Source organism: Rhinoderma darwinii, chromosome 3 (genome assembly GCF_050947455.1).
Source record: "Rhinoderma darwinii isolate aRhiDar2 chromosome 3, aRhiDar2.hap1, whole genome shotgun sequence".
NCBI lineage: Eukaryota > Metazoa > Chordata > Amphibia > Anura > Rhinodermatidae > Rhinoderma > Rhinoderma darwinii.
The window spans coordinates 254,156,124-254,181,099 of record NC_134689.1 but is presented as its reverse complement, the minus strand read 5'-3'; the positions used below and the strand labels follow the sequence as shown (position 1 = coordinate 254,181,099).

At 40.7% G+C, this 24,976-nt stretch overlaps 1 protein-coding gene across 3 annotated transcripts in view; it reads left to right on the top strand.

Annotated features, from left to right (window-relative positions):
• LINGO1 (leucine rich repeat and Ig domain containing 1) overlaps nt 1–24,976 on the top strand; it is a 355,709-nt gene that overhangs the window by 194,873 nt on the left and 135,860 nt on the right. For 2 of the 3 annotated variants that reach the window (XM_075857774.1, XM_075857773.1), the window contains exon 3: nt 24,257–24,341. The exons of the other annotated variant lie outside the window; for it this stretch is intronic. The gene's annotated coding sequence lies outside the window, so the exon portion shown is untranslated. The remainder of the gene's footprint in view (nt 1–24,256; nt 24,342–24,976) is intronic. 3 annotated transcript variants of the gene reach the window in all.

Sequence of the window (24,976 nt, the reverse complement as noted above, 5' to 3'; positions counted from 1 at the left end):
CTTGTGGAAATGAGAAAAAATTTGCCAAACCTACATTTTTTTTTTTTTAAATTTAGATTTTCATTTGTACGGCCTAATTCCAATAATTTCTGCAAAAAACCTGTGGGGTCAAAATGCTCACTTTCCAAAATGGAGTAACTTTTGGGGGATTTCCACTGTTTTGGCACCGCAAGAGCCCTTCAAACCTGACATGGTGCCTAAAATATATTCTAATAAAAAGAAGGCCCCAAAATCCTCTAGGTGCTCCATTGCTTCTGAGGCCTGTGCTTCAGTACATTACCACACTAAAGAAATTAAATTTGTAAATTTCACCTCTACTTTGCTTTAATTCCTGTGAAACATCTAAAGGGTTAAAAAACTTCATAAATGCTGTTTTGAATACTTTGAGGGGTGAAGTTTTTAAAATGAGGTGACTTATTGGGGGTTTCTAATATATAAGGCCCTCAAAGCCACTTCACAACTGAACTGCCCCCTGTAAAATCGCCTTTTGAAATTTTCTTGAAAATGTGAGAAATTGCTGCTCAAGTTCTAAGCCTTGTAACGTCTTAGAAAAATAAAAGGATGTTCAAAAAACTATGCCAATCTAAAGTAGACATATGGGGGATGTTAATTAACAACAATTTTGTGTGGTTGCCTGTCTTACAAGCAGATACATTTAAATTTAGAAATGTACAAATTTTTGCAATTTTTCACAAAATTTTGGTGTTTTTCACAATTAAATACTGAATCTATCGAGCAAATTTTGCCAGTAACATAAAGTCCAATGTGTCACGAGAAAACAGTCTCAGAATCGCTAAGGCTATGTTCACACGGGGTCTTTTGCCGAGTTTTTTGACGCGGAAACCGCGTCGCAAAACTCGGCAGAAACGGCCCGAGAACGCCTCCCATTGATTTCAATGGGAGGCGTCGGCGTCTTTTTCCCGCGAGCAGTAAAACTGCCTCGCGGGAAAAAGAAGCGACATGCCCTATCTTCGGGCGCTTCCGCCTCCGACCTCCCATTGACTTCAATGGGAGGCAGGAGAAAGCGTGTTTTATGCCCGCGGCGCTCAATGGCCGCGGGCGAAAAACGGCGCGATAATTGCTATTCACACGGAGTATTTTGGGGGAGGAATATCTGCCTCAAAATTCCGTTTGGAGCTTTGAGGCAGATATTCCGACCCCCAAAATACTCCGTGTGAACATAGCCTTAGATAGGTAAAAGCATTCCGAAGTTATCACCACATAAATTGAAACATGTCAGATTTGAAAAATTAGACTATGTCGGGAAGGTCAAAAGTGGCCAAAGAGGGAAGGGGTTAATATTAATATGAGATCCACCAAAATATTCTCACTGGTTCGCTATCTGTCATTGACCTGCCAATATATGGCTACATATTTGGATTTTTCAAGTACTGTACTTAAAAAATACCAGACCACAACAATACATATACCCCTTTCTGCCTTCACTCCTCCATCGCTTTAATCTCTGGCAACCTTTTTTGTACAACAATTGTTACTGGGAAAATACCGATCAATATTTCTGCAACACACTTTTTTTTCCTATTGTCCCATGACATTTTTAATTGTGTCAATTAAGTACCTTTTGGTTATATGTTCCACCTGTCTTTTCTTTTACGTACTATCACAATGTTTACTTCCAGAATATGTGTCCTCTCTAAATAGGGGTTGGCATTTTTCTAAAATGTTGACTAAAATATATTGTTTTAAAAAAAAAAAGAATACCAGACCACAGTTTTAGAGAAGACCATCATAAGACATGCACTTTAAGGAGGAGTTTCGACAAGAGTTAAACTAGTAGACACCAAGAGGGGGCACTGCAGAGCTCCCTAAGAGGGAGTTCTACCACCAGACAACCCCTTTTTAAAAAGCTTACACTCTTACATGTTCCTGCCCTTTTTCGCCTTTGTCTTGAAGCTATATGATTTCTCGGGCAAATTTTTCATGGTCTGTGTTGCCTTAGTGGCATGGACCTACAACAAGCCTGTGTACCATAGAGCTGCACTGTATTGTAATATTGTATCGCTCAGTAAATGTAGCTATATGTATTTACATTGTGGTCATCCCCAAAAAAAGGCAAGTAGTTTCCTAGCAACCTGAAGTTCCACAGAAGTTCTGTTCATAGGGTGGTTGTAAGAAGAGAAATAAACATAGATTCTGAAAAGATATGTAATACTAATTAAACTGTGTACGCGGTTAATGCAGCGGAGTTAGGCTTTAATGAAGACAATGATACAGTTATTTGAGAACTTGCTGCCATAGGAAGGGTAATAACAGCCCACCCGAAGTTTCAGCCCTCCAACCCCTTATGTAAAACTGGACAATTTAAAGTGTGATATAGTTATTACTGCAGCAATACCATGTGGTGAACCACATATTATAGAACTTTTTGGAGCATTGAGCATTTTCCAACAGTAAGGGTATGTGCACACGATGAGAGGCTTTTACGGCTGAAATGACAGACTGTTTTCAGGAGAAAACAGCTGCCTCGTTTCAGCCGTAATTCCTCCTCCTCGCATTTTGCGAGGCTTCTCTGACAGCCGTAAATTTTGAGCTGCTCTTCATTGAGTTCAATGAAGAACGGCTCAAATTACGTCTGAAAGAAGTGTCCTGCACTTCTTTTGACGAGGCTGTATTTTTACGCGTCGTCGTTTGACAGCTGTCAAACGACGACGCGTAAATGACAGGTTGTCTGCACAGTACGTCGGCAAACCCATTCAAATGAATGGGCAGATGTTTGACGACGTATTGTAGCCCTATTTTCAGGCATAAAACGAGGCATAATACGCCTCGTTTACATCTGAAAATAGGTCGTGTGAACCCAGCCTTATATTGTGGGGGACGCCTAGCATATTATTACCATCTTTGCTTATTACCCACAAAGCAGTAATAATGCTGACATACAGCTAATTACTGTTTCCTTCCTAGCTGTCATTATGTTGCTTTTTCTAATTTTGTGGTATTATTGCAGTGTGTAACAGACTGAATGCAAATTTTTGACCCTTACAGCATTCACTATATATAAATGGAAAACAGGTCCACAAACTTGGCAAAACAGAAATTAATTTTTTTTTGTAAAGTGTTCACACTCCTCCACCACCCAAAGTGTTATTGCTCCCAGGACTTTCATTTCCGAGAACTAAGGTTTGCATGACACGTGAATGAGAATCTATATCCATGGGACTTATACTTTTATTAGAATTGTATGTCTTAGGCCTCATGCACACAAACTTATTTTTTTCCTCCCGTAAATACGGGTCCTTGGTCACACGTATTCGACCCGTATTGCACCAGTATTTACGGACCCATGCCCATAAATACGGGTCCGGTGTCACCAGTATTCCACCCGTATTTACGGGCACATTTTCGCTGCAAAATTGCACTGCACTAATCGGCAGCCCTTCTCTCTATATCAGTGCAGGATTAGAGAGAAGGGACAGCCCTTTCCGCAGTAAAAGTAAAAGAAATTCATACTTACCCGGCCGTTGTCTTGGTGACGCGTCCCTCTTTCGACACCCAGCCTGACCTCCCTGGATGACGCGTCAGCCTATGTGACAGCTGCAGCCTGTGATTGGCTGCAGCGGTCACATGGGCTGAAACGTCATCCCGGGAGGCCGGACTGGAGGAAGTCACTATCCAGGGTGCTGAAAGAGTTACTGACGATCGTTTAAATCTTTCAGCACCCTGGACAGTGACTATCCCCTGACGTCGCCTAGCAACGCTCCCGTAATTACGGGTGCACACACGTTGTCACCCGTAATTACGGGAGCCCCATAGACTTCTATGTAACTACGGCCTGAAATAGGACGTTCTATATTTTTTAACGGCACGGGCACCTTCCCGTAGACATACGGGGAGGTACCCGTGGCCAATAGAAGTCTATGGGCCCGTAATTACGGCCCGTGATTACGCCCCGTGATTACTGGCTTTTTTACGTTCGTGTGCATGGGGCCTTACACATAGTACTTAGTGATATTTTCAAAATGTTCAATTTTATCCAGAGCTTATCTTTAAAGAGCTACTTTAGCAGGGTAACAATTTCTTTGCTGCCCCCAAATTGAAACCAGCAGAATAAAAATATATCTCTATTTTATTCCCCACTCTAAAGCATAGTTACCTGCTGGTTCGCACACGGGGCGCTTGTAGAAATGATTGATTATGCAGTCTGAAGGACTCTGTAATGAATAATTACAATGGGAAACTCACTTTTACTAGAATTTTCTTATAATCTTTTAGCTTGTGCACCTATTTTAGAAATGTATTCTTTAAACAGCATGATTTTTCTTGATATAGGTTCCCAATCAAATAGTCATATAAAATCAAACACTCAAACAATCAAATAACAAGGAAAAGTCAGTACTACAGTAAATATTCAACATATATAAAATTGTACATCACGTAAAAAACAGTAGACATAACGCTTGTTTTTCCATTGTATGTATACCACCAATAATTAGAACTGTAGTGAAGAGTGCCTGCTACAGTGCAACCTACTGAGATATTGAAAATAAAATAGGCACAGCCAACAGATCCCCTCTTAGAGTTACTAGCATTACTTAGCAGAACAATTTGTTTTCTACTTCAGTGGCACTGAAACACTTGATTATACCACTAAAATTCCATGATATTGCACCCATGAGAGCCCTCGTCCCTGAAGCTGGTCCTTTCTGATTGCCAGGGTCCCTTAGGTAGTTGGTCAGATTTATTTCTTGTGCCAGGACATCAGACTTTGAATTATTGATATTAAATCTGATTGATCTCCCTTTTAACTTGGCGTTTCTCTATGTTGAAAACCATTGGTAGTAGGATATAATTTAATGACAGGTTCACTGGAAGTCAACAAATAGTTTCTATGCAGAATGACAAGTCAATTCCAAACATTATTCTGAATGTGTCCACTGACCCCATAACCTACTTTAATTGAAACCTGTTAAATAGGATGAATGCACGTAATGTCATGACAGTTATTATCCGCTATGCGATCAACAAGTATTTAAAATGAATGACTCTTGCAGTGACCTTCTCCTCTATCTACTCTAATCACCTCCTCACACTCTCAGATACAGGACTTCACTTGTGCCTACACACTTCTCGTGAATCCCAATGCCATCTACTAGTCTCCAACACTACAATCCCTTAAACAGACCCCAAAAACCTCACCTAGAGTCCCCAGAGGACTGTTTTATCAGGTGAAGCGCTGCAGATGCTCTACAAATAGATAATAATGATGGCAACATGTTTTTATCAACCCCTTCCCGCCACAGCCATATTTCGGATTTTCACTCTAGTTTTTTTCTCCCCACCTTCCAAAAGCCATAACTTTTTCCGTTGATGAGGGTCGATGAGGGCTCGATTTTTTGCGCGACAAGTTGTAGATTTTTACGGCACCATTTATTGTACCGTATAATGTAGTGGGAATTTGGAAAAAAAATTCTTTGTGTGGTGGAATAGGAAAAAAACAGCGTCTTCTCAATCTTTTGGGGAGTTTAGTTTTTAAGGCGTACAGTAAAAACGCCATATTAACTTTATTCTGCCATACCAAATTGATATAGTTTTTTTTTATGTTTTACTACTTTTACAAGGAAAAAGCTGATTGTTAAAAAAATTTGAGTTTTCTCGCCGTATTCTGAGAGCTATAACTTTTTTTTCTGGATAATTCAGCAGTATGAAGGATTATTTTTTGTGGAGCGAGCTGTCCTTTCTATTCGTACCATTTTGGGGTACATGAGGCTTTTTGATAACTTTTTATTACATTTTTGGTGGGAGATGAAGTGACCAAAAAACAGCGATTCTGGATTTTTTGGGGTTTTATTCCGGCATTCACAGTGTAGGCTAAATAATGATATATTGTAATAGTTTGAACTTTTAAGGACATGGCAATACCAGAGAGGTTAATTTTTTTTATTTTCTTTAAATTGTGCTTGAGTGAAAATGTTTTTTTTTAAAACTTTTAATATTTGAATTTTTTTTATATAAATGAAAAAAACCTTTATTTAACAGTTTTTATTAGTTCCCCTATGGGAACTTGAACAAGCAATATACTACAACACTAATGTATTGCAGTATATCGTTATACTGTCAGTCTACCATGAAACCCTGTCGGAAGCAGGGCTTTATAGGAGTACAAATATGGTAGACCTGGGTCCTTCATCAAGCTCCAGGTTGCCATGCCAACCATCGGCACCCCGCGATCATGTCACGGGAGGGCTGATACAATGTCACAGGTGGCTGACCCGTTTCTTAGTACTTAAATGCCACTCTCGTTACACTGTAGTGTTGGCTGTAAGATACAGCCGACATTCTAGTTCTATGGAGTGGGCTCAGCCCGTGAGCCCGCTCCATACTCCCCCACCTGACGTGCGCTGTATAAATAGAGCAGGTGTTGGGAAGGGGTTAATTCCTGTGAGCGGTTTATGTTTCAGTAATAAGGGTGTCGTTCTCTGTTGATCACTGCACTTAAATAGTAAAGTAGAGGATAGAAAGCTAGTCCTTCTTTATCCAAGGTTTTTTTTCCACTTGGTTATTTGTAAGTTGGAGACACTAGAACAAATACATTGTATAAAATTCAAGGCTTGTCCACACGTAACCGAATTGGTGCGTATATTCCTTCCGAAATTGCGGACAGAAAATACGTATCAGAATACAGTAGCAGCAAAGTGGGTGAGATTTAACAAATCGAATCCACACGCTGCGTAAAATTTTCATCCAGAAATTCAACTGCGGTGCGTATCTTTGGTACCGCAGCATATCAATTCCTGCTGCAGAAAGTGAACTGAATTGCTGAGTTTTTCAGGGGAGATATCACCATCTCTCAGCATTGAAAAAAATTTAGCTAAATCCGCACTATTTTCTGCAGTAAAAAACGCAGGAAATGGTGTGGTTTTTCCACAGCGGATTGTCTGCTAGTTTCAACGGAAAAATGCTGCAGAAATTTTCTGCAACAATTCCGTTACGTGTGTACTATGTTCAAGATTTTTTTGTCTAAATTTCTGCCACTGAAAATCTATTCCATACATGTGAATGGGGTTGTTTCTGCAGTATGTGCATGGATTTCGGCAAACCCCATTCAGATGAATAGGACAGTCGCAGAAATGTCTGCAACAAATCTGCTCTGTGTAAACATGCTCTCAGGCCAGTCTCATACAAGCGTAATACGGGCAAATTTCTACACCAGCACTACTGCCGCAAGTCCTTCCCGACTGGGGTCTAAAGACTCGGAGTAACAGCATCACAGGGAATCAGCACTAGATTTGCTTACGTCAAAGTGCTAGTTAATTTCTCAAAATAATGTTATAATTAATGAAATTTCAAAAATGACATTGTTTCCCATACAAATGATCAAAAGCCACATTCTAGATGATAGACTTCTGTAAATATATACGTAAACATTAGCTGTCACTCTGGCACATCCGACCTCTCCATGTATTGCATTGATGGCCATGTATTACATTTGAATGGCTAGCATACTTCATTTTCCATGCAGTGGCCATATGTATGGCCAATTAGGGCTTCTCTCGGCGATAACATCTGATAGCTGGAGGTGTCTGAAGCCAGACCTGCGGCTATCAGGTGATAACCGGGCCAGCGTCAACATAAAAGGGGGTTGTCATAATGAGACAACCCTTTTAAATCCGTCAAATCAACTTAGACTCCTGGCAGCCACATGGATTGTATTTGTCCATAATGTCCTGTGTTCTGTTTCAGCGTAAAAACTTTTTTTGTCTCTTCAAATCCTTGTGCATAATTGTATTTTCAAGGCAGCTTGGTCTTCTCATAAAATTTCAAATGTCCAAAACATGTCAGCTCGAATCTGGTCATCTCAAGTAGAAGATTCATTTTTTTTTAAACATAAGATTTTTATTAAATTTTCAAATGGTGCAATAAAAAATAAAGCAAAACATTCTAGGCATATCATGTGGTTCAGTACAGATATACATCAGAACAGAGAACAGATGTACACAATAATGCACGGTCAGGAGGAAAGGCAGCGATATGTACCATAGCATATACGAAGGTATACATCAACACAAAATAGACTCTATCACATTTAAAAGGGAAATATAAATGTGCGTAGGTGAGAGAATACAAAGAAAGTTCGAACTTTTACACAAGTAGAAGAGTTACTCTTCTCGAGAAACTAATTCTTTGCTTTCCTTGATGTCCATGTTGTTCTCAAAAGTTATCTCCAAGGTCTACACTTGGTTTCCTTTCCCACTACATTTTCGTCCAGCTTTCATAAAAAATATCATTACCTGGACAATTCTGATCTTTGCACATCATTACATATGAGACCCCTGTCTTCATCGTGCTTCTTGGCTGGTAATAACTGGCATCTATTAAATGCAAAGTGTAAAAATGCCAGGCAGTGATTCTTACATCATTAAGTAAGCACAGACTACAATTTTCTGGGTCAGATTCCTTTTTTGTGATTGCTGCAGATTTGTTGGATACTACCGGTTAATATCCGCTACCACTAAGTGAAGCAGTGTGTACTGCATATAGGACCGTCATATAAAGCAGTGCAATACTGTGATGTATGTATGGCATGTCAATCATTTAAATATTGCTCTGCATGTTGTTTGCTTTCGGCCTGTTGCGCCTCCCGTAATGTCTTCTTCCTACAGACTATACACCTTGCCTGCTCTCTCCCTTCTTTGTGACTACTGACTAATTAAAGGTGAGAAGTTGTCACTTCTCAGCTTTCAATGTCTTTCTCACATTAGTATTACCTTGAGTAACACTTTTCGGGCCCGGCGCAGCTTCTTTCATGGCAGTTAGTTTTCATTGACAATGTTTTCTGGCTTCGTTTTTGCCTGTTTACTGTTTCCCTTCTTTGTAATTTTTTTCTCTAATAATATTTTTGTCATTAAACATACTTTGCCTGCAGCTTTCATCTCATGTCCAGTTTGTTTTTGTCTTCTCACCATGTCTCTGAGCCTGTTCCTTGTGTTTTCTACCTTCCTACAAGTGTGTACTATATCCCTAAATCTTTATTATGTTTCTGCACTCGTTGCCTGTCCCTCTTGTCCTTTTCTATCTCTATTTTGTTCTCACACACTGTACTTTGTCCTTGTCATCTTAGCGTAAGTGGCATATGGCAGCTCAGATTAGGGGCACAATGCCATTGCCCTGGGCTGTGTTACCAAACCAGACAGTGCTGGTGACATGTGTCCTAAATCGTCCGCTGGGTCACCCTGTAGGGAGACACCCTTCCATTATCCCTGCAGATTATTCTGTCTCCTGTGTTGTTTCATACACTACCTGTTTATCAGGGCAGTGTATTCAGATTTCCCACAAACCTTTTCTATGTATTATTAGAACAAGCCAGGAAACCCATTGGAATACTCCCTCACCTCTATGCCCAACTTTTCTCAACTCCCAAATCGCCAAAATATCTAGCCATCAGCAATGTGGGTATAAGGGCTGTATCAGTACAGATTTGCCATTCAAAATCTTGGAAAGCTGGGTGACAACCCCAGTAGGAGCCATTTATAGCCACCATATTGTTTGTCTTCCCGGTTTATATATACAAATTTTAGTCTGCTATTTCAAAGATATTCCTGTTTTTGGCAAAGCGCAGTGATAACCAATATAGCTGCTGTTACATGTGCCATGGGGGTTGCAAACAAGCATTGCAGACAAGGTCATGAATTGCAAATTTGCCCAGATTTGTAGCGTGCAGTAATATATCGCTCACCCCTGTATCAGTGAATAACAAGATAGATTTCTCATTCAGGGTACTGGGAAAGCTTGACGCCATGCATTTCTTGTTGTTCTGCGTTTCTGTTTTGGTCCATATTTACTGTCATTTATCTCTCCTATCTTACATATGACTTGGCAGACCTGGCACCTTTCCCTCATCTGCTTCGTTCTGTTTTCACAATTCTCTCCCCCCCTCCTTCCTACCTTCTCCCTCGTCTCCCTCCTCCTCTCATCATGCTGTAATTACACAGATCAGTCAGTAATCTGTGATACGCTGTGATTACACATTAGACTGTGTGACTATCAAGGCATTTCTTCGCATTGCCAGTCCAAGAGGTCTCTGCACTCCTCCCTTGTCTGCAATTTGAGCTTATCTTCTTCCTTCCCTGCAAATAGGAAGATTAGTTCTGTTAACTATCTGAATTATGTATCATGCTGAATCACTAGTGTTAAAACTATTTCAGGTCTTTGTGCTAAATGGAAATTCATCCATGAGAAGTGACTGTCTTTCCTACATCATAACAATCGGCAGTTTTAGTTTATTTTTGTAAGGCAGAATGATGCAATGCAAATTTTCCTGACTGGTAAAATCAGCTGAGTCTCTTCAAGCATTAGTTCTGGGGACCTAATCAAGAGCCCAAACCAAGATGGCGGCCATTTTGATTTTGGCAGAGGGCACTCTCTGTGTAGCATTGCCTTACAGCTCTCCTGTTACTACACACACACCCTTGTCTGCCTCACTTCCCCTTACATTTTTCCGGTTTAGTTGGATGTTTAGTCTGTTGGATGTTGTGATTTAGTATGTATAATTCCCAATTTTCCTGATTTTGGCAGACTCGCCCAATTCTCAGTGTCTGGACTTAACTAGTGGTGATTGTTAGATTGATCATGGGTATTCTGAATTTTTAAGTGTTTTTCATTTTGTTTTCTTTTTTGTCATTTAAATGTTGTAATTCACTTGTCAGCCAGAGAAAATGATTGATAGGTTGAGCTCATTGCAGCATCCATTTTATGAAGGCCACTTGCTGTTTCCAAGAGGCAGGATGACTGCTTCCCCAGCTATAAGAGGTGCTCTTTCTGGATGGCAGGACAGGCCATTTGTTGATTCTGATTGTCTTTGCTGTGACATCGTGATCAAGATGCAGCCCGTGCCCACAGTGTCATACCTTGGTCGTTTTGAGCCGCAAAGATTTTGTATCTCAGAGGTAGGGAATGTACGATGATGAGCTGCTATGATGGTATGACTCCTGCAATGCACAGAGGCTAGGCAGGTAACCTTTAGGAAAATGAAGATTTATTTTTTCTATTCCCTTTAGAATGCAATTTTAAATAGAATATAAACAATGTGGAGTAGGATATATAATAAATGTTGAATAAAAAAATGTTTTGTTTCTTTATTTTTTTTAACTTTAGACCTCATTGACCAAGGTTCTGTGCAGCTTACAGAGGTACTATAAGGAAGCACATTACAGCTCCGTGGGGCTGGGCCTTATGGACACTGTGTGCTTCCACATAGGCTTTGTGTACACAGCTCTGCCATGTTCATGGCACCTTTGTGTTTAAAGTACTTGCTTGAAAAGTAGCCCTGCAGAATGACAGAGGGACGTCATGTGCGCAAAGTAGGGCATAACAGCAGGGAGACATAGTGGGTGTTACAGGGGTGAGAATAGACTTTGGGGGGAAAGCTAGGAAACTGATTGGCTGTTAGGTAGGGGTGGGTGGAGCCTATTGAGTTGGACCAAGGAGGAGCAGAAGCCTGGCAAGCTCAGAGCCGCAGCGTATTCAGCTTCCCGCCTACCTGCCACTGTTTTTTGTTGTGCAGTGATGCGGGAAAGGGTAATATTCATCACAGCAATTGACTTTAGCAGGGTCCGGGCTGACCTAGTAAATTAACAGCAAGAGTTGTGCAGGGAAGATAGAGACTATGAAGTGGTAAAAGGTTAATAAAGTCAATTGTGGTATCAAGGAACAGAGCTAAGTTCCCTCTGAGCTTATGACACGGCTGGAGGATGTAGAGGAAAAATGAGTATTGGAGGTGCCATTTAAGACGTTATGTGTTAACCGCCTCCTCTCAGCTTGGCTCCCCGTTTCAGTGCCAATGACAGCTAGTCAAAATGAATGTGTTTGGAAAAGTGTTTAAAAGTGTTTTACGTTTTACTGCTATTTGACAATTGGAGATTTGTCACCAATAAATATCCACTTCGTTTTAAAGAATTGCTTGTAGTGTATTATTCCCTCTAAAGATAGAAAACATGGGTAAGTGGATCATGTTGGCTCTACGCCACTCAAGTACTTTACACTTTGATGGTAGCAGCATATACATCATATGTTTTCGATTACCCCCACATCAAGCTATATGGGTTTAGCTAAGGGTGTATTTGAGAATCTCTCTAAATGTGGGTTCAAAATTGGTGGGAAATTATAAGAATTCTGTCGTATTGAGCCACATTTACGTGTATTTTTATCACTAAAGTACATATGATTCCAATGTGAAGGAGAGACGAGTAAAACACTAAAAATGTTGAGTAGTACCGTATTTTTTTTCTCTTAAGTCGATGTTGCATTGTATATTTTTAACCTAATGCTGTATCAAAAAATGTAGTCTCATGCATAATGACTACTTTATGCAGTCTGATATTAGTAACATTATTAATATAATTAGGAAGATGGCATAAGCTTAAGTCTCAGGCTGATTATTTGCATTTGACTATTGCCTTCCCCACGAGCTAACAAATTCCTAAAAAGAAGCTTTTGCTGACAAGATGCGTGCATGGATGCTGCCGAACACCTTGGTGCATACGGCCTCAGTAATATATAAATAGAATCCATAAAAATGGAAGGCATGCCGGTTAGTGCAGCACGCACAGATGGCTTTGCATTCGTTTTTCTGCAAGTAACTGTGCAAAAAAAAAAGGTGTTTCCGCTTCACAGGAAAAGCTTTTGACATGATAATCTACATCCTGACAATCTCTACACACTTTACCTGTCCATAGGGTGCATGAATTAACAAGGTGCTCTCCCTATCTTTAGTGTCAGTTCATTAAGCAGAAAATGCCCCAATGCCTGTGCCAACTGCTGCGCTGTAGTGGGGCAAAGTACTGCTTACTATTTCATCACATTCTACACAGTACTGTTTATATACAAGGCAGTGTAAAGTATATACTGTAGTTAAGTAATACATTAATACTAGCCCATTTCCTATTATTTAAACCTAATAGCGGGCACTTGCTGATGACTTAAAAAGTTAGCGGTCGTAAGGGGGTGCTGCTCTGCTTTTATTCCTATATATATATATGGATTTTGCAACACATACATTGTAACCTCCGCCATGTTCTCTCCGATGTTGGATGGATTTGTTATTAGTCTTTTCATAAATTTGACAGCTGACTGTCTAGTCCTAGAGGTTCTGTCCCATTTTGCTTTTTTTTTTTTTTGTAACAGTTAATTATGACTCCATTGTGCGTAATGAGATAAGTAAAAAGGTCAGTAATAAAAGAGTGATTGTGAGGGAAAGAGAAGGGAGGAGGAAAGGGGATAGGAAATGGAATGGGGGTTGATAATAGACGGAAAATGAGCAAAATAACATTTTATGCAAGGAGGCTTAGAGTTGGAAGAGGAATGAAGATAATGCGGATGGAGGATTCCAATGTGGGGTAAAGGGAGAGGTGCCCATAAGAACTAATAGAGACAAATAGAAAATCATAGGAATTTCCATGAAATGTGATTTTCGTGTTCTTATATTCTGTGTGCCCTGCTGAAAGGACATGTAATGAAATGGATGGGGCATATATCGAGGGTCTTAGTACAGCAGGCTGTGTGTGGGTTGAGAACGGGTTGCTGCAATTTGACAAACATGTAAAAGTGTTATTTATTCATTGTCTTTGTAATGGATAAACACTTAATTAAGTTGTTGTAGTATGATACATCAAGAAACATTCATCTCTATTTAGAAAGATGATAGGGTATTATACTGTATTGGAAGAACGCTAAGTATATATACAATCTAGAATGTGTTGGATTATATTATACAGTACAACAATTTGCTGTTATTATATTACTCCTATTACTACTTTGCGTCTTTTTCCCAATACTCCATCAAGCAAGGAGCAATCAATGCAAGGAGTAATCAGTTGCACAACATGAACAATGGAGACACATTTTACAATGCTATGGCTGACAGCTCACCAAAATTTTGCACTTTGCTGGCAAATAATTTGCACTTAAAACCTAACTTTGTTGTGGGGCCTTTGGCCACTATTATTTTATTCATGTAAAAACATGCACTTGCAATTCCCTATTCATCATATCCTGCAATAATTATTATATATGTTTTATTTTACATTGTTTGTTTGCAGAAATAATTCCATTATAAATATTTGTCTTATGGCCTGAAGGTATGACCATTGCCAATGCTTCCTATTGAGACAATGCCTTGCATTTCTCTTTGTCAAATAATTCTATAAATATTTAAAATAAGTAATACATTTCCCTTTACACATGTTTATCCATTTTTAATATTCCTACTTATGTCAATGCTATAAAATATTTTGAGACATCTATGGATTGGATTGGTATTATTGTATTTCAGCTAGTAGTCTTAGATTTCCAGAAAAAAAATGGAAAATTGGTCATGGCCATGTATTGTAAATCAGAGTAAAGATAGCTTGTTCGGTCGACAACTATTTCTTACGACACTCCATACACATGCACGCTCGGCCATTGTGCCCATTCCATCGCGGCCAAATTCCGCAGCAAGTGGGACACTATCCCTTTAGTCTTTTTTTCTTCTTTTCTTGGTCTGAGATGTATTCAGTTTTCTACAAACCCTCTTTCGCTTCTCCATCCATCATCCACAGTGTTCACTATGGCTACTGGGCCGCATAGCAACTGATATCATAGTAGATACGCCCATGACAATCAATAATGGCCTCTACAACAAAACCGAAAAATATAAATATCTTTGTGAGTAAAAAAGAAAAACATAATTACCAAACTTTTCCTATCATTCTAGGGTTTCTAGTGTTTTTGGACTTTGCAAAGGCATTTGACACTGTCCCTCATAGACGTCTAATGGGTAAAGTAAGGTCTATAGGTTTAGAAAGTATAGTTTGTAATTTGATCGTATCCAGAGAGTTGTGATCAGTGATTCCTACTTTGAATGGTCCCCGGTTATAAGTGGTGTACCCCAGGGTTCCGTGCTGGGACCACTATTATTCAACTTATTTATTAATAATATAGAGAATGGGATTAATAGCACTGTTTCAAATGGTAGAAGCTATGTAGTATAGTTCAGTCTATGGAAGATGTTCATAAATTACAAGCTGACTTGGACACACTGAGTGTTTGGGCAACCACTTGGCAAATAATGGATGAATGTAAAGTTATGTATATGGATACTATTAATCTGCATGCACTCTTTGTCCTAGGGGGAGTTAAACTGGGAGAGTCTCTTGTTGAAAAGAATCTGTGTGTACTTGTAGATGATAGACAAAATAACAGCATTCAATGTCAATCAGCTACTTCTAAGGCCAACAGGATGCTGTCGTGTATTAAGAGTAATGGATCTAATAACTTTGTATAACTATGTCAAAGGTCAATACAGAAATCTCTCATCAAATATTTATACACAGGACTGTAACTAGAACGAGGGGGCATCTTCTACATCTACAGCAAAAAAGTTTCTACACAAACACAGAAGGGCATTCTTTACTGTTAGAGCAGTGAGGCTGTGGAACTCTCTGCTAGGGGGAGTTCAAAAGGGGCCTGGATGTCTTTCTTGAGTATAATAATATTACAAGTTATGGGCACTAGATTACTAGAGATGGGTCATTGATCTAAACTAATAAGGGGGGCATGGAGGATCTTAGTTATGTGGAAAGATTATAAGAATTACATTTTATTGGTCGTGAAAAGAGACTTCTAAGGGGGGACATGATTAGCTTGTATAAGTATATAAATGGCCCATATGAAAAATTGGTGAAAAGCTGTTCCATGTACCATTCCCTCAAAATTAAAGGGACACTGCCTCCGTCTTGCGAAAAAAAGGTTAAATCTACAGAGCTGACAAGCTTTCTTTACCATAAGAACTGTAAATCTGTGCAATAGTCTACCACAGGAGCTGGTCACAGCAGGGACAGTAGATGGCTTCAAAAAAAGGCTTAGATTAATTCTTAGAACAAAAAAATATGAAATCCTATGTCAATGCATAGAATTCTTGTTTGAATGTTGATCCAGTCTGATTGCCACCTGAGGATCAGGAGAATTTTTTTTCTTTTTTAGTGTAGATTAGTTCATGCCTTATGGGCTTTTCTTTTACCTTCTTCTGGATCAATAGGGGTTCAACAAACTTCTAAAGTTTCTCCATAACCCTTTTTTCCCATCTCTTGGTTGAACTTGACTGATTTATTTCTTTTTTCAACCGTACTTTGTAACTATATAATTCTCACTTCTGATTTACCTTTATATGGTAATGTGTACATTTTTAAAAAGCTATTTAAGAAAAGAACAATTCCATTTTGCAAGATGAGAATAAAGAAAATGAAAATGTGGAAGACATATATGTATGTGCACAGCCCTTCCCCTTTTGTCTCTACTGCAAACATTAAGGTTTCAGGTCTCCCCTATAACTTTCTACAACTGAAACACAAAATTGTGGGGGACCCCACGTCATTTTTTACATTTATTTATTTTTTAAATAAATAATTGGAAAAAACGACATGCCCCTCCCCATTTTTCATAACCAGCCAGATACAACACAGCAGCAGGCTAGCGTTACCAGGGTGGGAAAGCCCACTGTTTCTGCCCTTTCCCAGCCTAATAATACCGGCCTGCGGCCGCCCCAGTGCCCGGCCATCACTACAGATGGTTGGGAACTGGATCGTACCCAGTACTTCCCAGCACCCCTGGTAATAATAATAATAATGATGGGGGTTAATGTTAGCCTCTGCATTGGCTAACACTAAGCCCTGCCTTATTAATGGATGCTGTCAAGCAGCCAATGGCCATTACTAAGGCAGTAGTAATAAAGTTTAAAAAAAATACAAGGACATAAAAAAAAATATTTTATTGAAATAAAAAAAACACAACCCTCATTAACCATTTTATTGAGAATAAAAAAAGCCGTCATCAAAGTAGTCCTCCAATCCGACATAGTCCAACAACTGAGCCTGTAAAAAAACCACAAACACACAAAAAAATTAGTAACACATAAAAACAATTATTATTCTTACCTTTCCTGGGTCCAGCGCTGGGACCGCAATATCAGCCAGCTGGGCCCTATATCTGAGCCTATCGTGTGTGATACTGTCTGCTGAACCGCTGTATCTAATCCTATTATGTGTGATACTGTCTGCTGAGCCACTGTATCTAATCCTATCCATAGCTATAGGGTCAGAGTGCTACAGATATGCTGTCTCATTTATTTATATATATATATATATATATATATATATATATATATATATATATATACACACATATACATACACGCGCACAAATTTTTTTGGGGGGTGAACATATGTTACTACAAGGATACTTACTGCCGGGGCCCTGTATCTAAGTCTATCATGTGTGATACTGTCTGCTGGGCCATGTATCCAAGCCTATCATATGTGATACTGTCTGCTGAGACAAGGTGGGTATGTGGGACTACCTACAGGGGACTGCATGGCACTGTCTACAAGGGGGATGTATGGCAAGGGGACTGTGTGTGGAACCATGCACGGGGGCTGTGACACTATATACAAGGGGCATTGTGTGGGGAACTCTCTACAGTGTCTGATTAGAGCCCCGAGACATAACTTTGCTTGGGGCCCCAGAAATGCCAAATTGGTACAAGGATACTTACTGCTGGGGCCCTGTATCTAAGGCTACATTCACTCGAGCGTGACAGATTTACAGTCATAAAAAACGTGCGTAAATCTGGTCGTGTGGAGTGTGCTTTGCATGCAGCATGTGTTTTTCACGCACTTGCAAGATGTCACCCGTGTGCTGTCTGTGGTTTTCACATACCCATTGACTTCAATGGGTGACTAGGTGCATGAAAACCCACTAATATAGGACATTCAGTGAGTTTCACACAACGGACACTCGCTGCGTGAAAACTCATGCATGTGTGAATAGCCCCATTGAAATCAACGGGTCCGTGTACTGTGCGTTATTTCAACGCACAACACAGGGACGAGATTCACGCTCGTCTGAATGAGCCCTAAGTTTATCATGTGTGATACTGTCTGCTGGGGCGATGTATCTAAGCCTATCATGCATGATACTGTCTGCTGAGACAAAGCATCCAATTCTATCCAGCGGTGTAGCTATAGGAGACTTAGTCTTATAGATATGCTATCTCCAATGTATATGTAAAAAAAATATTATTTTTTGGAGGAGGGAGGTAAATACATGTCTCGGGACTTGTGCCCCCGATCCTTTAAGACCCTAGCAATGCCCCTGCTTAGAAATGGAAAGAGTCTTCTCAGTCTTTCATCAGGACTTCAAGGAAGTACATCATGAGACTCTTCCGAACCAGACTGAATGGCAGAGAGAACCCCCTCTCCTTGTTTCTTAGCAGTTGGGGCAGAGCCAGATAATAATAATTTTTAGCAGAGTGAAAATACTCTCAGTATATTTAATTTGTCGGTTTTAGCCATGGAGGATATATCATTGGCAGCAATAAACTGTTATAGTATATACAAAACACTTCGTTTTAGGTGTATTCATATATATAGTAATATAGCGTTTGCTGTAAATGCTGCGGTGAGTCTAAACTGTAGTGCAAGTGCTTGTAGTGCAAGACTTACCACAGCCATTAGGGTGTACTCACATGTCGCAGACAAATTTAATTTCTTGCTACAATTTTTGCAATTTTACTGGCAAAATTGCATTGTGTGAGCACACTGTCATGTCCATGGCCGCGGGCCGTCAGGCTCACTCACCTCCTGATGGCCGCAGCCATGGTTCTGTGAGCGCTGGCCCCCAGTCTCCTCCTCAGGAGATGCCAGCGCTCACCTCCGCTCACCTCAGCCGGGTCCCGTAGGGTGCGCACGCTCGTGCCTGCTCTTAAAGAGGCCCCAGCCCCTTCCTCCCATGCCTGAGCGTTGTTTGTAGTATCCTAGTTTGTCTATGCAAATGGTCTCCTAGAAGTCAATGGTATGTGGATATTTCTCTAAGCTCTTCTCTTCCGCAGAACGCAACTACTCGATTGGGGATCGGGAGTTACTGGCCATCAAATTGGCTCTGGAGGAGTGGAGACATCTACTAGAGGGCGCAGCTCATCCTATTCTAATTTTTACGGACCGCAAGAATCTCACCTATTTCCACACGTCCCGACGGCTGAATCCTCGTCAGGCCAGGTGGTCGCTGTTCTTTACCAGGTTCCAGTTTGAGCTCCATTATCGCCCGGCTGACAAGAATTTGAGGGCTGATGCCTTGTTCAGGTCTTTCGAGACAGAAGACTCCATGGAGATTCCACAGAACTTTATTGATCCGTCTTGCATTGTCTCTGTCAATCCCCTGCAAGTTGTGGACATTCCTTCAGGGAGGACTTTTGTGGACCTGGCTGACAGTGTGAGAATCCTCCGCTGGGGATACATCTCTAGACTGGCAGGTCATGCGGGTACCCATAAGACCCGAGATCTGATTGCCCGTCATTTCTGTTGGCCCACGCTGCCCAAAGACATTATGGATTTTGTTTCTTCCTGTTCAGTGGGTGCAGCTAACAAGGTCGCTCACTCCAGACCTGCTGGCCTGCTCCAGCTATTGCCTGTGCCCAATGCTCACTGGCATCATATAGCCATGGACTTTATCACTGACCTGCCTATCTCTGCTGGATGCAGGGTGGTGGTGGATCGATTTTCGAAGATGTCCCACTTCGTTCCTCTCACCGGTTTTTCTTCTGCTCCTCAACTGGCCAAGCTTTTCATCCAACACATCTTCCACCTGCGCGGCTTGCCGCAGCATATTGTGTCCGATCTGGGGGTTCAGTTCACCTCAAAGTTTTGGAGAGCCCTCTGCGGACTCCTAGTTGTAAAGTTGGACTTTTCCTCAGACTACCATCCTCTGTTCAATGGTCAGGTTGAGAGGATCAATCAGATCTCTCAGTTTCTCCCTGGCACGAATATTCGACTGAGGATGCCATTATACAAATTTGCTCCCACGTTACTCTGACCCTTCGAGATCCTACAGCAGATCAACCCTGTCGCCTACAAGCTTTGGCTGCCACCTACCCTCAAGATCCCCAACTCTTTCCATGTCTCCCAAAAATCCTAGCCCTGCGGTTGCCTCCAGCGGTCCTTCAGACACCTTCGAGGTTAAGGAGATCTTGGACACCAAGAGAGTAAGAGGAAAGACTTTTTATTTGGTGGATTGGAGGGGGTTTGGTCCTGAAGAGAGGTCCTGGGAGCCAGAGGAGGCCCTCAATGCTCCTATCCTTCTGAAGAAAACACTCACCTCCTGACGGCCGCAGCCATGGTTCTGCGAGCGCTGTCCCCAGTCTCCTCCTCAGGAGACGCCAGTGCTCACTTCCGCTCACCTCGGCCGGGTCTCGTAGGGTGCGCGAGCATACTCGTGCCTGCTATTAAAGGGGCAGCACGCGCACTGCGCCCCTTCCTCCCATGCCTGAGCGTTGTTTGTAGTATCCTTGTTTGTCTATAAAAAAGGGTCTTCTAGTGTTTTCCAGTTCCCAGTGTTCCCTGTACCTGTATCCCGTGCTATCCTGGTCAAGTGCTGTGCTGAGCTGTAGTCGTGCTGTGCTGTATTCCACGCCTGTCCTGCTACTCCTCGCCTGACGTCTACCTGCTGCCTAGTCCCAGCCGAGCCTGCCTTGCTACTGTCCGAGCTGCCACAGGTACACTATACGAACTATAGATTGTGACCTGCGCCCTGTTGACCAGCTGCCAAGGCGGTACGGCCCAGTGGGACCACGAACCCAGCGTGACAAACACCCTTACAGCAGAGGGTATATTTCTAAATATGTATACAGACAGTGCGACTGAACAGTTACTATTTCTGTCCTTCACATATGATTCATGCCGCAGCACACCTCTACCACTGTGTTCCGTCTCATGTGTAGAAATACGCATGGGACTGAATTGAAAGCGTAAAAATGCCTTTACAGGTGTCAGTGATGCCTATAGAGGTGTTATTGGGACCTCTAGCCATACTTTTAGAGCTGTGAGATAGTTTGCATCATTTAGTTGTTTATTAGTGATCACCATCATCATCATCAAGACATCTCCTTTTCCTATGCCCTTTTAGTGCATATGAATATCATACAGGGGGGTTCCTGCTTGGGACCCTTCTCTATTAGCCAAAGTGAAGAACTGCTAACTAGGAGCAGCTCTTACTCTGGCAGACCCAGTCTGCCCATGTATTACAAATGAATGGCCACTGCAGGGGAAATGTATGGATGGGCCAAAGTGATAACAGTTGACATCAGGGTTACTGAAACCGGTCCCGCAGTGATCAACTAATCACTGGGCTGGCTTAGAACTGGAAAATGGTGTCATAAGTATGTGGACAGACAGGACTGTCACTTAGATTTAAACATTTGTCTTCGCGTGCATGTTTTGTATTGCAGATTTGCTTTATAATTGTGGGGTTCAAGGATTGGCATTTGCCGCACACATTTAGGTGGTATTGCACATAAATGACTGCAGTGAATGAATTATATTTAACTATAGTACAATACAGAAGAATTTGTTAACTTACAGCGTTTTATAGATATCGACTTGGTCTGAGATCTGTAGGTCCATTTTCCATCTTATAGTGATGTATAGAACTGTTTTGTCCAATTAACCATGTCACTTAGACGACCACCTTTTCCCGAACATGTGACTAGCACTTTAACCATTAAACATATCGCTGTCATTTAGTCTCTCTTACTGCCCCTCTGGCGGAGAACTTATTACTCTTTCCCTCAGGTGACAGAAAGAAATATATAGGGTAGAATAACATTTTTCTCAGTGAGAAGGGGGCTGCAGTCTTCTGGGAGTTTAGATGGATTCAGAAAGTCAGGAGCATTTGAAGGAGCGAATACCTGTCTTTCTAGATTCTTTGTTTTATCTTCCAGTTCTTCGTTGCATATAAACTTTGATTTTAATATATGTATGACTGTAAATGTTTACACATTTATTCATGCATCAAAATGTCTCACATCTTCATAGTCTTCTTATTGTTAAAACAATGTCCCACATATTGTTTCTTTCCTCATGCCCCATCTTAAATATTTGCTCTATTTTGAACTTGGTTAGAATTTGAATGTGCCAAAATTGGATATATCTAGGCCCCATACTTATGTGACTGGCATGTTTTCTGTACATCTGTGGTTTACAGGCCTTTTCAGAGCTGTATAAAATCCAAGCCTGTGTCTATTTTCATCATTTTACTAATATATCTCTCTCTTCCCTGGCCTTTCTTTCCTCCTCCTCCCCTCCCGATATATCTGTCATCACATTTTTATTCCTGACTTTCTCATTAATTAATTTTTTAATTAGAAGTATCACATATGGCAGTGGGGGTTTGTCAGGATCCCAGCCAAGTCATCCTGCATTGCATCCTCTACTACTCCTCATGTCGACTACTGTACTTGGTGCTGTAGGCACCCTCAGACTTACTGGCATATGACAAGACATTCAGTGGTAGGTGAAGGAGAGGTGGTCAGGTGGAGAATACAGCAACAGGGGAGAATTCTGAGGCATAGAAATGAAGGAAATATGAATAGATGAGAGAAGAAAGTGGAGGGGGAGGGAGGTAAAAGAAGGAGAGACGGATCGATTAAAACAGCAGCTTGAATCCCTGGCAGTTCCTGCTTCTTACATGGCTCCATGACCTGGATTATAGATATATACGCTGCCTGTGTATGTGTAGCACTATACAAGGGTCGAACTTTGCAGCAAGTTAAGTTGATTTGCCTTTTGGAGAAGGGAATTTTGCTCATCTGTAAACACATCATGTCAGTACTATTAATAATTAAATTCTGTGTATCTTATATAATCCTATATACTGAGTCGTGGCTATACAAAATTGCTGTGTAAAAATGATATAAAATACGCCTTTGTTGCCTGCTCCAGTTCAGGACTACAGACAGCAGCATCTCTCATGTCTTTTGTAGCTCCCTTGCCGCTAACTTTCTTAAATGTGTAATGTTTCTTTTCCTTTGTCTTCTTTCCTATATAAATCTATTTTATATCTCATCATTTCCTCCTTCTAAATGATCTGTTCTTCTTATTTTTAATCCTTATTCTTTCATTACTTAGTTTGCCTGTTCACCTAAGCTACAAACATACACCTGTATTACCCATATCCTTTCCTTGTACATCACCTCTCTTCCCTATCTCTTAGTCTACTCCGCTCTTTCTCCATCTTCCGCCTCCTTCCATCTCCCCAGTGCTCTGTATTTAACAGGACAGCCCAAGCGGATGGCTGGATGCTCTCAGCGCTTCATTGAATCCCATTATCTGTGCAAAAACAAAACCCACAAACCCTCCTCCCATCGAGAATCCTCCTTCCTCCCCTTCCACTATCTTCATCCGATACCTCTCCTATTCTTTCTCAATTTGCTTCTCTTTCAAGACACTACTTCCCTCTTTAGGAAAATGTTGCTTCCATTGCCTTTGCATCTTTGATAGACGTAACACATTCACTGCCAGTTAAAATGGCAATTTGACCCTGTGCCATCTTTGCACTTTACTTTAGCTTTTCAGCAATAATTTCATCCACAGTTGTTACAGGCCATCCGAAATTGGAAAATATTTGAAAAGCTGTTTTTTTTGTAAAATAACAGTATGGGATTGAAAATGTAGATTGCAACAATTGACACTCCGATCAGTAAATGCTTTTTTAATGCCTTTTCTTTAGGTCGGGGATGGGGTGGTTAATGAAATGAGCAGTTTTTGGTGAAGGTCATTGACACTTGGAGAGCTTTACCTAACGGAAATATAGTGTTAATTCCCTGTGTTATGACTGCAGCTGTTTTGTACATAGCCACTTAATCATCGGTGTCTCAGCCACCGTAAAGGTCAAGGACAATTTCTCCATAATTCTGTTGAGGTGCACGTTGTAGTCCAAGAAGACATTGCTGCACAAGATATCTCCCAGTTTACAGTGCTATCAAACGTTAAGTTAATACAAATGCTGTTTTTGCCAGATGTGTGTCATTCTGGAAATGACATAAGGATAACGAAGGCTGGCTTAGTATTTCATGCAGAGCCACGAGAATATAAAATGTTTACAGAACTGTGTGATAAAATGTTGAGCTCCCCCATAAACCCATTAAATGTTAGACTGAAACTGTGTTTTGCCATTAAAATACATACATAGTATTCTTTTCTTCACTTCACACGGCTTCATTTAAATTTACTTATGGGTACCACCAAAAGAGACTTTTACTACCTATGGTGGCACTTCTAACAGCTGTCCATTTGTTGACCACCCTGAGTTCACCATTTTAAACATTGACGGTAATTTTAGCTCCGGCACGGCAGAGAGCTGAAAATGTATGTAGCCAAATATGTAGTTATATTTATGGAAAGTGCTAATGGTCGTGCCACTTCCTCTCTTACAGAGTACATGATTGGGCATTGGAAGGAAAAACCACTCCAAATCTTTATTCTGCAGCAAGTCAGTGCCCTTCTGTACGACTCATCAAGGTAAGCAACGTATTGTCTATTAATGTTTGTCTTGTCTACATAAATATTTTGCCAGGTTACCATATATATTGCATTATTTTAACATCTAACGCACCTTTAAGGAATGTATGGAGAGGATGATGCTACAAAACTAAAATATCAAACCCTGAAAGTTGTTGTAGTGCCATCTGCTATTGAACCACCTCTTTATCCAAAGCTGACAAGGAATTAGTTTTTTTAATTTTAACTAGAGATCAGGCAGCGTAAAAACTGCTCACTAACTGGACAGATGTCCATTAAAGTGATTCTCTGGAACACCCCTTACTAAGGCTAGTTTGCTTCAGTATATGTGTTGTAATTTAGTAATTGTGGACACTTCTTCCCGAGCCCAGCACTTATTAAAACTATGATTTCTCAAAATTTACGCAGCACGTTAGATTATAACATAGTTTCGTTTAATCAGGGCAGCTATGTCTATATCATTCTGCCCACTGTTACGGCAGTGTGAACAGGCTGTCCGGTTCCCTTTAGCTCAAAAGTTGTACATATAGATGAGCGAATTTCCCAAAATTTGTTTCGAGTCCGATTAGATCGAATTAGCCGTTCGATTCAGTCTGAATTAATTTGCCGTGAATCTCAAGTGCCTCGATTTCGCT